This window comes from Mus musculus, chromosome Y (genome assembly GCF_000001635.26).
Source record: "Mus musculus strain C57BL/6J chromosome Y, GRCm38.p6 C57BL/6J".
Classification (NCBI taxonomy): domain Eukaryota; kingdom Metazoa; phylum Chordata; class Mammalia; order Rodentia; family Muridae; genus Mus; species Mus musculus.
Genome location: NC_000087.7, coordinates 84,054,610 through 84,069,372, shown reverse-complemented (window position 1 = coordinate 84,069,372; position 14,763 = coordinate 84,054,610).

The following is a 14,763-nucleotide window of genomic DNA, read 5'->3' as shown; positions in this document are numbered from 1 at the left end:
AGCCGTTAGTTTCCACTGACTGAAACTAAAATATTCATTACCTGTTATATTTCACAAAAACAGAATTATTGCTCATTTGTTCAAAGTGGACAGCCAGGTACAAATGAAATGATTTTATCCACTGGGCTGTTTTTTTTTTTTCAAAGCCTGGGCATGCTTCAACAAAGGAGTGCCTGAGAGCACCTGAATGTTCAGATAAAGTTTACTGAGGTCTCCTTGGCCTGAGAGTGCCTGTCCAGCCGCACTTTTGAACAAGAGGAATGGGTGGGACATACTTTGATAGAAACAGCAGGAACTTGGTTGCCAGTCAGAAAATTGTTGAAGAACAGCAGCAGGCTGTAGTGTTTGAGATTGTCAGACACCTTGTGAAAATTGCAAAACCCAAAGTAACTTGGAGCTAAAAAGTTAGAGATCTGATTAAGAGGTAAAATCTTGGATGTTGTAGTGAAGAGCAAAAACTTATAATTTTGCGCCTCATAGCATTGTGGTATGTAAGTTCAAGAAATTCAGGGCTGAAGAATAGACCAAGGCGGGTCCAGGCACAGCCAAACCCACCCTGTAGCTAAGAATGTCCAGCCATAAAAGATAAAAAAGAGAATGCAGGAACTAGCCACTGCTATCAGGGCGGACCAAATGGCCATCTGGCAGGATGGCACCTCCCTATAGACCCCATAAATCATACATTGACCAGGTGTCCTGCTGACCTCGAGAAGTCCCAAGCCCTTGTGCCTCCCTACACCTTAGCATGCACATATTACCCTGTTAATTTGTAATCATCCCGCCAACATTTAAATAAGCCTATCATGTGTAATGGCCCAAATTCTTTTGGCTCCCCTGTTTTTGGTTTGTGGTTTTTGCCTTTATATGCCTGTAAAAAGTTTGGGCCGGGGTTGAACTTCCCTGCCCCCTGCGCAGTGCATGAGATTCGACCCCAGCATGCTGGCTTGGGCGCTCCTTTTTTGTTTATGTGTTTGTGTGAGATTAAAGCTTGTATAGTTACAGCGAGTTCCGCCTCAGTGTCCTACTGGGTGCGCACCTCCCTGAAGAGGGACTCACTGAAGGGGTCTTTCATGTGGTGGATCGGCTGGGAGATGTGTGACCACCCAGGTGTCCTAGACCCACTTGGAGGTAAGGCCCTCTATCTTGTCTTGGTTTTGTCTCTATATTCTGTCTGAAAATCTTGTGAGATCACAGTTTCAGTTTTGCAAACTCTCTTATGAGACAGTGCTTCGAAGGGAGAGCAAAGTGGATAAGGACAGATGTGTCTAGGTGTCCACCATTTGTTCGCCCTGGGAGACTTTCAGGGAAGTCAGGGGGAGGGCCAGGGATGCCTAGTGAACCTCCTCGGGAAAAGTCAGGGATAAATTTTCTCCTTGACGATCTGTTTCTGAGACCTGTTCCTAGGCCGTCTGATTCTTTTCAGGAACTCTGGTTGACACAGAGTAGGCGACTGGTTTTGCTTTTGAGTCTTGTAGCCTTTGTAATCGTTTTTAACATGTGTGTGACAGAGCTTAACATGGGAAAGACTGTGACGACCCCACTAACACTTACTCAGAACCATTGAACAGACGTTATGACTAGGGCCAACAATCTTTTCTTTGATGTCAAGAAGGGACCTTGGCAAACTTTTTGCTCCTCTAAATGGCCAGCTTTTGGTGTGGGCTGGCCTTCGCAGGGAAATTTTAGCCTGCCTGTTATTCTAGGTGTCAAGTTATTTTTCAGACTGCAGGAGGGCATCCTGATCCGGTACCTTATATAATTGTGTGGCAGGATCTGGTACAAAATCTGCCACCCTGACTGGGTTCCTGGACTTCCGGAGCTGAGGCAGCGATGGTGGCAGTAGCCATGAAACCGAAAATGATGCATGCGGGTCTGCCAGAGCACGTTCCATCGGCCCCCCTGAGGATCTATCCTGAAATTGATGATGCCTTTTTCATTGACTCCTTCCCACCCCCTTACCCCCAAAGAACTTCTAATCCTGATCCCTCACAGCTGCCCACCCCAGCAGACCCCAGGGTGGCCTCTGTGACAGGACCATTGGGAGGGACTCCTAGCTGCGAAGTCCATAGTTCAGAGGGAAGTGAATCTAAACCAGATTCCACTGTTGCTTTGCCTTTAAGAGCTTATGTAGGAGGACCTGCCCATGCCCCGGGGCAGTTAGTCCCATTGCAGTACTGGCCATTTTCATTGATAGATATGTTGGCAGATATGTATAACAGATATGTATAACTAATCACTCCTCTTTCTCATAGAATCCCTCAGGCTTAACAGGACTCCTTGAGTTCCTAATGTTCTCCTACCAGCCCACTTGGGATGACTGCCAGCAACTTTTGCAGGTCCCCTTTAGAACTGAAGATCCTGCTAGAAGCCAGAAAAAAATGTCCCAGGACCAGATGGGACCCCCACTAATCTCCCCAACCTTATAAATGCAGCTTTCCCCTTGGCCCGTTCTGCCTTAGAGTTCAATAGTGTGAAAGATAGGGAGCGTCTCACAGTCTACTGATGGACTCTAGTGGCAGGGATAGAGCGGGCTGCATGGTGACCCACCAATTTGGCCAAGGTAAGAGAAGTCCTTCAGGGTTCAATGGAGCTGCCCTCCGTTTTCTTAGCACGACTAATGGAGTCTTATAGGAGATAGCCCCATTTGATCCCTCTTAGGAGGGACTGCATGCAGCTGTAGCCATAGATTTCATTGGTCAGTCTGACTCTGATATTATGAGAAAGTTACAGAGGTTAGAGGGTCTCCAAGATTATACTCTGCAAGATTTAGTAAAAGAAGCTGAGAAAGTGTACCACAAGAGAGAGACTGAGGAAGAAAAGCAAGAGAGAGAAGAGAAAGAGGTAGAGGAAAGAGAAAACCGGCATGAACGCCAGCAGGATAGGAACTTGCCTAAGATTTTGGCCGCAGTGGTAGGTGGAGAAAGTCCAGAGAAGGGTCAGTCAGGGTACCTGCGCAACAGGGCAAGAAGACCCCCAGGAGAACAGAGACCTCCACTTGAGAAAGACCACTGCACATACTGCAAGAAAAAAGAATATTGGGCCAGAGACTGCCCAAAAAAGAAGCAGAGGGGCCCCAAAGTATCTGCCCTTGAAGAAGACAAGGGAAGTCGGGGCTCGGTCCCCCTCCCCAAGCCTAGGGTAACTCACTCTGTGGAGGGGACCCCCGTTAATTTTCTAATAGACACAGGAGCTGAATATTCAGTCTTGACTGAACCTTTAGGACAATTAGGATCAAAGAAGATTTTAGTTATGGGAGCCACTGGTAGCAAGCTTTATCCCTGGACAACCAAAAGGATTTTAGACATAGGAAAAAATAAAGTGACGCATTCTTTTCTTGTGATACCTGAGTGCCCAGCACCCCTGCTAGGCTGGGACCTTTGTAAAAAATTGAAAGCACAAGTCCAGTTTACTTCTGACGGACCTGAGGTATCATGGAAGAAGAATCCAGTGGCATGCTTAGTTTTAAATTTAGAAGAAGAATATCACCTCCACGAACAGAAGTCTGAGACTTTACCCTTTAAAGAACGATTGACAGGTTTTCCAGAGGTTTGGGCAGAGCAGGCTGGGATGGAATTAGCTAGGCAAGTGCCACCCAACATAGTCGAGCTAAAAATGGCTGCCAAACCCATTTCAGTCAGGCAATACCCCATGAGTCAAGGGGCTAAAAACAGCATTCGACCACATATCCAGAGACTGCTATAACAGGGTATATTGGTCCCGTGACAGTCCCATTGGAATACCCCCTTCCTGCCAGTGTGTAAACCTGGGACAAATGACTATGTGCCTGTCCAGGACTTAAGAAAAGTCAATAAGCGGGTACAGGACATTCACTCAACTGTGCCCAACCCTCACAACTTGCTGAGTTCCTTACCACCTGAACGGTCCCGGTACACTGTCCTGGATTTGAAAGATGCCTTTTTCTGTCTCAGATTACACCTGAACAGTCAACTTCTGTGTGCTTTTGAGTGGCGAGTCCCTGAAGGAGGATATACGGGTCAGCTAATTTTGACTAGGCTGCGACAGAGGTTCAAAAATTCACCCACTTTTTTTGATGAAGTGGTCCACCACAACCTTATGCCCTTTAGGGAACAGAACCTCCAAATTTCTCTCCTGGAGTATGGAGATGATTTAATCCTTGCAGCTTCAACCCAGGAACTGTGCCTTGACAGGATCAGGAAGCTTCTAAATGAAAAAAGTGAATTGGTGTACTCCTAAGAAAGCTCAGCTATGCCATATGGACTTGACCTACCTAGGATACTCCCTCCGAGAAGGAAAGCAGTGGTTCTCCGAAGCTCGAAAGAAGACTGTGATGCAGATCCCAACCCCCACCACTCTGTGACAAGTACGTGAGTTTCTGGGAACGGCAGGCTTTTGTAGCCTCTGAATACCAGGGTCCACAATGTTGGCGGCACCTCTGTACCCACTCACTAAAGAAAAAGTCCCGTTCACCTGGACAGAGGAACACCAAAAAGCCTTTAACAGCACAAAGGCTGCTCTGCTTACAGCCCAGGCTTTGGCCCTGCCAGATTTGACTAAGCCTTTCACCATATACGTTGATGAGCCAGCTGGAGTAGCCCGCAGAGTCCTGACTCAGACTCTGGGGCCCTGGAAGATTCCAGTGGCCTACCTGTCTAAAAAATTGGACCCAGTTGCCAGTGAATGGCCCTCCTGCCTAAAAGCCATCGCTGCAGTAGCCCTACTTGTTAAAGATACTGGCAAGCTTACTCTAGGTCAGCATGTGAGTGTAATCACTCCCCATGCGTTAAAGAGTATTGTATGACAGCCCCCTGACCATTGGATGACAAATGCCCGGATGACCCACTACCAGAGCCTGTTGCTAAATGACCGAGTGACTTTTGCCCTACCTGCCATCCACAATCCTACCACCCTCCTCCCCAAGACGGATGCCTCTACCTGGGTACACCAATGTGCTTATATCCTGGCTGAAGAAACTGGATCGAGAAAGGATCTGACTGACCGAACTTGGCCAGGTGTGCCTGACTGGTACACAGATGGTAGAAGCTTTGTGGTGGAGGGAAAATAAAGAGCAGGAGAGGCAGTAGTTGACAGAAAACATGTAATTTGGGCAAGTTAACTTCCAGAAGGAACTTCGGCTCAGAAGGCTGAGCTCCTGACGCTAACTAAAGCTCTGCGGCTGGCAGAAGGTAAGGCAATCAATATTTACACTGACAGCCACTATGCTTTTGCCACAGCCCACATTCATGGGGCCATCTATAGACAAAGGGGGCTACTTACTTCGGCAGGCAAGGAAATCAAAAATAAAGAAGAAATCTTGGCCCTCCTAGAGGCTATACACATGCCCAAGAAAGTGGCCATCATCCTCTGCCTTGGCCATCAAAAGGGGCAAGGTGCTGTAGCCCAGGGAAATCAGATGGCAGGTTGGGTGGCCAAACAGGTGGTACAAGGCATCCCTGCGCTGCCTGTAGAGAGTATAGAAGAACCAAAAGGGACCCCAGAGATCAGTTTTGAATACACCTCCAAAGATTATGAGATGAATGAAGGTCTTGAAGAACAAGGGAAGTCCAAAGGATTTAGCTACCATGGGATAGCAAGAACAAAAGAAGGAAAAATTATTTTGCCCTATAGAGAAGGAAAGGCATATGTAAAACGCATCCATCCCCTGACACATCTGGGAGCAAAGGAATTGTGTGATTAAATCCAGTCCTCAAACTATTATGTGCTCAGGCTACTAGACGAACAAGTAACTAAATCCTGCAAGTGTGTTCCCTAATTAATGCTGCACGCCCCTTTAATGAACAAGGAAAACGACAACTGGGGGATAGACCTGGAGTTTACTGGGAAGTAGACTTCACTGAGATCAAACCAGGAAAATATGGTAATAAATAGTTACTAGTTTTCATAGACACTTTCTCAGGATGGGTAGAAGCCTTCCCCACCAAGTCTGAAACTGCTCAGGTGGTGACCAAGAAGATCGTTGAAGAGATCCTACCCCAGTTTGGGATCCCCAGGGTAATATGCTTGGATAATGGGCCTCCATTTGTTGCCCAGGTAAGTCAGGAATTAGCCACACATTTGGGGAACAATTGGAAGTTATATTGTGCTTATAAACCCCAGAGATCAGTATTGGTAGCAGGAATGAACAGGACTCTAAAAGAAACCCTAACTAAATTAGCTTTTGAGACCAGTGGTAAAGACTGGGTGACCCTCCTTCCCTTTGTGCTCCTTAGGGCCCGAAACACACCTGGGTGTTTCGGCATTACTCCTTATGAAATTCTACATGGGGGACCACCCCCCTTGACCGAGTCTGATAGGATATTGAATTCCAGTGCTGACTCTTCCTCACCCTCTTCTCTGTTTACCCATTTAAAGGCCGTAGAAGTTGTCAGAACACAGATCTGGGACCAGATTAAAGAAGCCTACACACCAGGGAGCAGTGCAGTGCCCCACAGGTTCCAGGTTGGGGACTCAGTTCTGGTCTGACAACATCGAGCTGGCATGCTTGAGCCACGGTGGAAGGGACCTTATCTAGTGCTGCTGACCAGCGCCAAGGTAGCAAAGGTAGACAGGATCGCTGCCTGGATCCACGCATCCCAAATAAAAAAAAGGCATCCAACCAGGATGAAGACGACCTCAGAGAAAATTGGACAGTGGCCGCTACTGATAATTCTCTTAAACTGTGCCTTCGCTGTACACCAACCTTGGGTAATAATCCTCACACTCTTATGACCCTGACATGGGAGGCCATCTCTCAAGCTGGAGATACTGTATGGAGTACTTCAAAGCCCCCCCCCTATACATGGTGTCCCCCTCTGTTTCCTGAAATCTGTGCCCTGATAGATGGATTAGATGCCTGGGATATCCCTGAAGAGTCACATGAAACGGTGCCCCAAGATGAGGTAATCTATCACAAGCAGCCATATCACCAGGGGTTAAGTTCCCAAGGAAAGTACATTGCAGATATACCAGGCTGTAGTAGAAGGTCTCAAAAGAGGAGACTTTGTCAGGAGCCCTTTTATGTCTGTCCCAGGGATAGGGCAAATAAAAAAGAGGCTCACTGGTGTGGGGGAATAGAGGGCAACTTCTGTAGTCAGTGGAGATGTGAAACCACTGGTACCACTCATTGGGACCCTTCCTCTAGCTTGATATTATTATAGTATCCAGATGAAATAAGGGCCATGATTCCTTAAACATCACTTTTACTCAAATAGAAAAAGAGACAAAAAAGATTGGATAAAGGGAAGACTGTGGGGCCTAACATTTTATGTGACAGGGACCGGCCCTGGATTCACATTTAAGATACGGCTAAAGATGAAGTGTCCCCCAACCCAGGCAGTAGGACCTACCCCCGTTCTTGTTAAAAAACCTCCAATGCCCCTTCCCAGACCTACTTTTCCCGGACATACCCTAGTTGGTCCAGCTATTCCAACAGAAGTCTATACCCCTTCCTCAGACCTGAAACTTACATTGCCCCTACTCCCCCATATACTGAAAACCGTCTGTTTAGTATGGTACAGGGGGCTTTTTGGTACGCAATTGTACCAATCCCAACATCACTAAGTCTTGTTGGCTGTGTTATGCCTCCAATCCCCCATATTATGAGGGAGTTGCTCAAGTCAAGACATACAATAAGGCTGAGGACAATTCTCAGTGTCCTTGGGGAGAAAACAGAAAACTAACATTAGCAGCTGTCTCGGGAAATGGACTTTGCCTGGAACAAGTCCCACATGACAAACGGTAACTCTGTAATCAGACTCATCATCTCCAGTCTTCCAGTAATAGAGGTCAGTACTTAGTCCCTCCCTTAGACACAGTATGGGCTTGCAACACTGGACTCACTCCCTGTGTATTTACTTCTGTTTTTAATACTTCTAAAGATTATTGTCGTTTAGTTCAGAGTGTTCCTAGGCTTCTGTATCATGATGAAAGTTTTTTGTCAATAGATTCAACCACTGGACCCGGTATAAAAGGGAACCCATTACCATGACCTTAGCAGTGCTTTTGGGTCTAGGAACAGCAGCTGGGGTCGGCACAGGCACAACTGCCTTGATACAGACCCCCCACTATTTTCATGAATTGCACAACCGCTATGGATGCAGACCTAGGAGCACTAGAGCAGTCCATCACCAAACTTGAAGAATCATTGACCTCGCTACAGAACAGGAGGGGGCTAGATCTACTTTTTCTCAAAGAAGGTGGACTTTGTGCCGCACTAAAAGAAGAGTGTGGTTTTTATGTAGACCATTCTGGTCTTATCAGGGACTCCATGGCTAAGCTCAGAGAAAGGTTAGAAAAATGAAGCAAAGAAAGAGAAGCGTATTAAGGATGGTATGAAAATTGGTTTAACAGGTCTCCCTGTTTTACGACACTGATTCCACCCTGGCAGGCCCTCTGATTATTTTTTTCCTCCTGCTTTCTTTTGGGCCATGTATTTTAAATAAGCTGGTTGCTTTTGTTAAAGATAAAATAAACACCATACAAGTCATGGTCCTCAGACAGCAATATCAACAAGAAGAAAGGTCGTTCTAAGATTAGAGCTATCCACTAAAAGAAGTGGGTAATGAACAGCAAAAACTTATAATTTTGGGTCTTATAGCATTGTGGTATGTAAGTTCAAGAAATTCAGGGCTGAAGAATAGACCCAGGCGGGTCCAGGCACAGCCATACTCACCCTGTAGCTAAGAATTTCCGGCCATAAAAGATTAAAAAGAGAATGCAGGAACTAGCCACTGCTATCAGGGCGGACCAAATGGCCATCTGGCAGGATGGCACCTCCCTATAGACCCCATAAATCATACATTGACCAGGTGTCCTGCTGACCTCGAGAAGTCCCAAGCCCTTGTGTCTTTCTCCATTTTAGCAGGTACATATTACCCTGCTAATTTGTAATCATCCTGCCGCCATTTAAATAAGCCAATTATGTGTAATGGCGCAAATTCTTTTGGCTCCCCTGTTTTTGGTTTGTGGTTTTTGCCTTTATAAGCCTGTAAAAAGTTTGGGCTGGGGTTGAACTCCCCTGCCCCCTGCGCGGTGCATGAGTTTCGTCCTCAGCATTCTGGCTTGAGCGAACCTTTGTTGTTTGTGTGTTTGTATGCCATTAAAGCCTTGTATAATTACAGTGAGTTCGGTCCCAGTGTCCTACTGGGTGCGCGCTTGCCCGAGAAGGGACTCCCCATGGGGGTCTTTCAGTAGGTTTTCTGAATAAGTTTGTATTACATGGCAAAAAAAAAAAGATTTATTATATTCATTTCCTTCCTTCTCATGGTGTTTAAGGCATATATAATGCAATTGAATACTGCACATTCGGATTATTAACAGTTTTATACCAAGTTCCAAATTTAACATACCACGAAATGAGAAAGCGTACAATATATATTCCAATCATGAATAAGCAAATGAATGTAGGGAAATAGTTTTCAGGTACTAAGATACATAGCTATTAAGACATGATCAGAACAATTTAGATCAGAGGATATTAGCCTAAGCCCTATGACTTAAATTTCCCCTTGGCTGTATACTCAGAGCTCTGTGTCCTGTCTGTTGCTGATTGGAACAATGCTTTGTTTTTCAGTAGCTTCCTGCATGAATTTAACATGGTCATACACTATAAACCGTCTTAGCAGGAATCAACTTAATGTGGATCTAGGAATCTGTTACCTGTAGAGAAGGGCCTCTCTGTTAAGAATGATCAGTGACCATTGTACCTCATTTTTTCTACAGAGGATCCTAAAGGGTGCATAACCTGCTGTGAAAAAGATCTAGGCCCTCTAATCCATGACACAAGCCTAGTTTCCATTTGTTCAGTTATGTCAGATTTTGTACTAATATATTCAGGCAAAGTAATTACTGTTATATATCTGTCCTATCCAAGATTTTAATACTATTGGTTGCTATTTTGCATTGAATCCTAGAGCTGATGAACCAAGTAAAGAACACTGGGAAATCACCTAGATAAAAGAGATAAAGTGTGTGATGGTTACACCTTGTAATGGCAATGACTCTTTGAATTAAGAGGCCTTAAAAAGAAATGAAATAGAAACTTGAGTTTCTCAGTAATGTGAGTCACTCTGGTATCAGGTCTCTTTAGCCTGAGGATACAAGAGAAGACTCTAACCAACATCATTGACAGTCTTGGTCTTAGGTCATCATGATATCCCTTTCTATGATCCCAAGTGTATTACAATATAATAAGTAGACCCACTAAAGGCAATAAAGTAAAGACAGCACTAATCACTGAGTCCTAGGCATCCTAAATGCTAGGCAGTCACTCTGTCAACTGAGCTATGTACAGACTCTGTTCCCAATATTCACAGATTTAAGGTTTTCCAATGAAGCCTAGAAGCTGCTTTCGAAGGAAGATGTGTTCTATGACTATGTCCTAGCACAGTCTGCTGGAAATGGCACCTCAGTTTCTGGTCAGTACTAGGAGAGCAACAGCAGGGAGGTAAAAGCTATTCACTATTGCGTCCCGCTCGACCAGCAAGAAAGATACAACAAACTAGAATCTTCCACAGTAAGAGCTTTATTGCTTGCTTATCAGGAAGATCCCGAACCGGGAAAATGGCGCTGCTTTTATAACCTGCAGCGTGACATTTCAGCACCTGATATGGCATGACAGCTCCTGATTCATTGCTTGCCCATCACCTGAATATTTCACCCCGAGAATGGGAGTGACTAGGAGTGAATTCACTCTCGCACCTTCGTACAAGGCTTCTTTACTAGTTAGCCACAGCGGAGGCCCGCGCCATCTTATAATGGCGATTGCTCGCGGCACACACGGCTCTCCTCAGAGATTACTGGTGGCATGCACGAGATTGCTCGCAGTACGTACCTGCTCTCCACATCTTCCCCTTTTTATTTTATTAAAACTTGAGGCTGGTCTAGGCCTGTGTAACTTTACCCATCCACTGTGGCTCCTGTCTTAGGTCATTCCTCCAATGTCACAGCCTTTCCTGTCATAGGGTAACCCTATCGCCACCGGGCCCCGTGTCTTAGGTTGATCTGTGCATGAGGAAAGTTGCCCGTCCCTGGATACCACAGTGCTATGTGACATTAACTACTAAATAAACTAGGGTGAACTCTATAAAAGAGGACAGCCACCAATGTCAATTAATTTTTGAGCATAGATAGCCAGATTTCAGGGAAGGCCCCTTGCTTGATGGCAGCAAGTGCTTGGGTTATCAAAACCTTGTCACGTGTTTGTTGGGTTCTGAGCTTGCAAACCAACCAGAGCATGACCACAAGTCCACAGCAGGTGGCAACGCCAAATAAACCTACCCCCACCCATTCCTTAAAATAAGAAAAGGCAGATGAAATCCAGGAGGAGAGGACCTCTGTCAATGACAGGTCCACTCGTGTTGAGTTGATCTTTAGAACGGCCGCTCTAAGGACCTCAAGGGTCTCATCGAATCTTTCAGACCAGTTTCCTGCAAGATATAAAGAAACCTGTCTAGACATATTAGCTGCATAAGTAAAATTTCATATTGGACACTGGTAATGCACAGAGCTTCCAGTTTTCTTTCACAACCCAACTGGGCCATCTGGTATAGAACACCTATCTGTTCTTCCGCCAGGTCAAGGCACTGATTCAAAGTCATCAGCCCTCCCTTTAACTTGGTACTAGCAGAAGTTTGGACAGTGATGGCATCAGCCAGATCTGCTGAAAGCTGATTTAATTTTGTGCCTGATTGAACCGCACTAACCATAGCATACCCTGCAGCTGTAGCAGCAGCTGCACTGGCTGAAATTGCTATGATCACGGCAGCAGTAATGCCAAAATCTCTCTTTTTTCAAAACATAGATAAGATGGAGGGTGTATCCATCAGAACAGGGATCCAACGTGGGATCCGTGCCACCATGGCACGGGTGTTCTTTGTTACATCCCAACATTGAGAAATCCAACAATTATCATTGGAACAGATTTCAAATGAATCATTTGAAAGAATAAACAAGAAAGTGGGGTAAACACAGACTGTGGTAGATGGATAATTAATCTGGTTTACCAAAGTTTTATTAAACCCAGTGATCTCTGCACTGGTATTACTATATCCATAAGAGTCCAGGGAGGCATCATGTATTCCCCAATACTGAGCAAATCTTGAGATGCCAGTAAAAGAAGCCTTTCCAACTGCTCCTCCCTGGATAAAGATCAAAGGATTGAGTTCTGTACAACTGCCATTGACTCCACAAAGCACCCACTTGTGAAAGGGATGCATTCTAATATCCTGTATGAAAAGTCCCTTTTTCATAACAAATTCCTTCTCTGGGTTATCTATCATGTTGGGAGAAAAGGAAAAGGTTTTACTCTGATCTGCCCAATGAGTGATGGAGGATTGACAATCAGACCAAGGCAGGATCAGCCCTTCATCTTCCAAACTACAATGAGGGGCTATTTTTGGTTGGTGTGGACGTTTTTTGTCTGAAAAGTTAGGTGGTAGAAATGTACCATTAACCCAATTTACCTCGTGCCAAAAGGTCCGATTTGTAAAGGTTATCTCTACATTGGAAGTATCTTGGGTTGTGCTCACGCAACCTCCTCTATGCTCATTAAACTTCCCCAAAGCTTGGGCTGTGAGGTTGATACAATTTCCTGGTCCATTAATTCGAAAACATAAAGAACCCTGTTCTAGTAAAGTGCGATTTTCTCCTAATGGTGCTCGGGTTGGGATCATAGGGTAAATATGGCAAATCCACTGTTTTATCAGTAGTAAAGAATTTTGGAAAAACTATAGCATCATAGCGAACTGGCATTGGTTTAGGGAAAGTTGAGAGAATAGCCCATCTCTGCTGGCCCATTATACTAGGAACCTGAGACAAGTTCAGCATTGTCAGGATCAGGAACAGTCCTTGGGAGGTCAGCATCTTCTGCACCATCCTTGATGAATATCCTGGGGATGAGTCATTCCGGCAGCCAAAATGGGTTGTCTTCACTCTGTGAAAAAACACAAACAGCTCCCCAGGATCTGATTAAGATAGGATCCGGGCCTTTCCACTGACCAGTTAAAACATCCTTCCCTTTGACCATTTCTTTTGGTCTATCAGGGTCTGAGCTATGTCGCTCAGCTGCAGAGTGTCCCTGCTCGTCGAGATTCAAAAAATTAAGTGTAAAGAGTGCCATAGATACTGCTACTCTTGGCACTGAGGTCAGAGTCTCATCAACTCCCCCTTTCTGTTTTATAAGATTTGAGTTTGGGGTGGGCATGTTCCACAATGCCTTGTCCTTGAGTATTATAAGGAAGGCCAGTCAAATGAGTGACATCCATTTGATGACAAAATTGTTGAAATTAAGTAGATTTATATGCTGGCCCATTATCCGTTTTTAGAATTGTGGGCTTGCCCCACACACTCCACGCTTCTAGGCAGTGCTGTATAACATGAGAGGCTTTTTCACCTGTTAAAGGTGTGGCAAATATTACACCAGAGCAGGTGTCAATAGAAACATGTAAATATTGATTTCTCCCAAAGGAGGAAATATGACTGACATCCATTTGCCAGACCTGTAATGTCCTGACGCCACGAGGATTTACCCCTACATGAGGAGTAGGTAAAAATTGACAACAGTTTTGACATTGGGTGACAATGTCACGAGATTCTTTCCTGGTTAAAGTAAAACGGTGGTGTAATGTCTCAGGTGTCACATGAAAGCATTCATGAAATTCTCTTGCAGCCTCTGCCTGTGAGGACAAAGCAGCAGCCACGATTCTAGTGGCTATGTCTGCTAAGTCATTTCCATGAGACATGAGGCCAGGAAGGCCAGAATGAGCTCAAACATGAGTAATATAGACAAGATGTCTTCTGTATAACAAGGCTGACTGAATCTTTTGAAAAATGTGAGCAAGCTTACTAGTTGGTTTAATTAAGCCTGCAACTTCAAGCATATTAACTGCATTGAACACATATAAGGAATCAGATACAATATTGAGCGGTCCCAGGAAAGTTTCAAGGACTTCTAGAACTACCAAACACTCTACAACATGGGGTGATGAATCATTATATTGTTTAGATGTTACTTGGCCATTTACTACATATGCACCTATACCAGATTTGGATCCATCTGTATACACTACTACCCCATCCGGAAGTGGGTGTTTGACTGTTATTATTGGAAACACTATAGCTTGGCTTAAGGCAAATTGTAAAATTGTATGTTTTGGATAATGGTTATCAATTTGTCCTGAATAGGAGGCAACCAAGACTGCCCAATCGTTGGTTGTTGCTGCCAGGGTTTGAACTTGAGCAGAAGTATAAGGTACACTAACTATATAAGGTTCTTACCCGAAATAAGTAATGGCTGCTTTTATCCCCCTAAGTGCAAGTTGAGCAACTGCATTAGGATACCACTCAATGATTTTTGCAGGGGAAGCATTAGGATGGACCCACAACAAGGGCCCATTTTGCCATAAGACCACTGTTGGTAACTGTGCAGTTTTTAATATGCACAATTCAAATGACTTTGACTCGTCAATGCGTTGTAATTGAGCATCTTGTAGGGCCTTTTCTACAATTTGTAAAGCTTGACATGCAGCTGGGGTAAGTGCTCTGTGGGAGGAGATATGGGTATCTCCCTCTAATGTGTCAAATAAGGGCTTTAATTCTGCTGATGGAATTTTCAAAAAGGGTCTCAGCCAATTAATATCTCCTAACAATTTTTGAAAATCATTCAAGGTATGTAGTTGATCTTTGCGAATCTCTAATTTTTGAGGAACAATTTTGTCAGGATAAATAAGTGACCCTAGGAAGGCTCCCATTCGAGCAACTTGCACCTTTTCGGTGGCCACCTGCAAT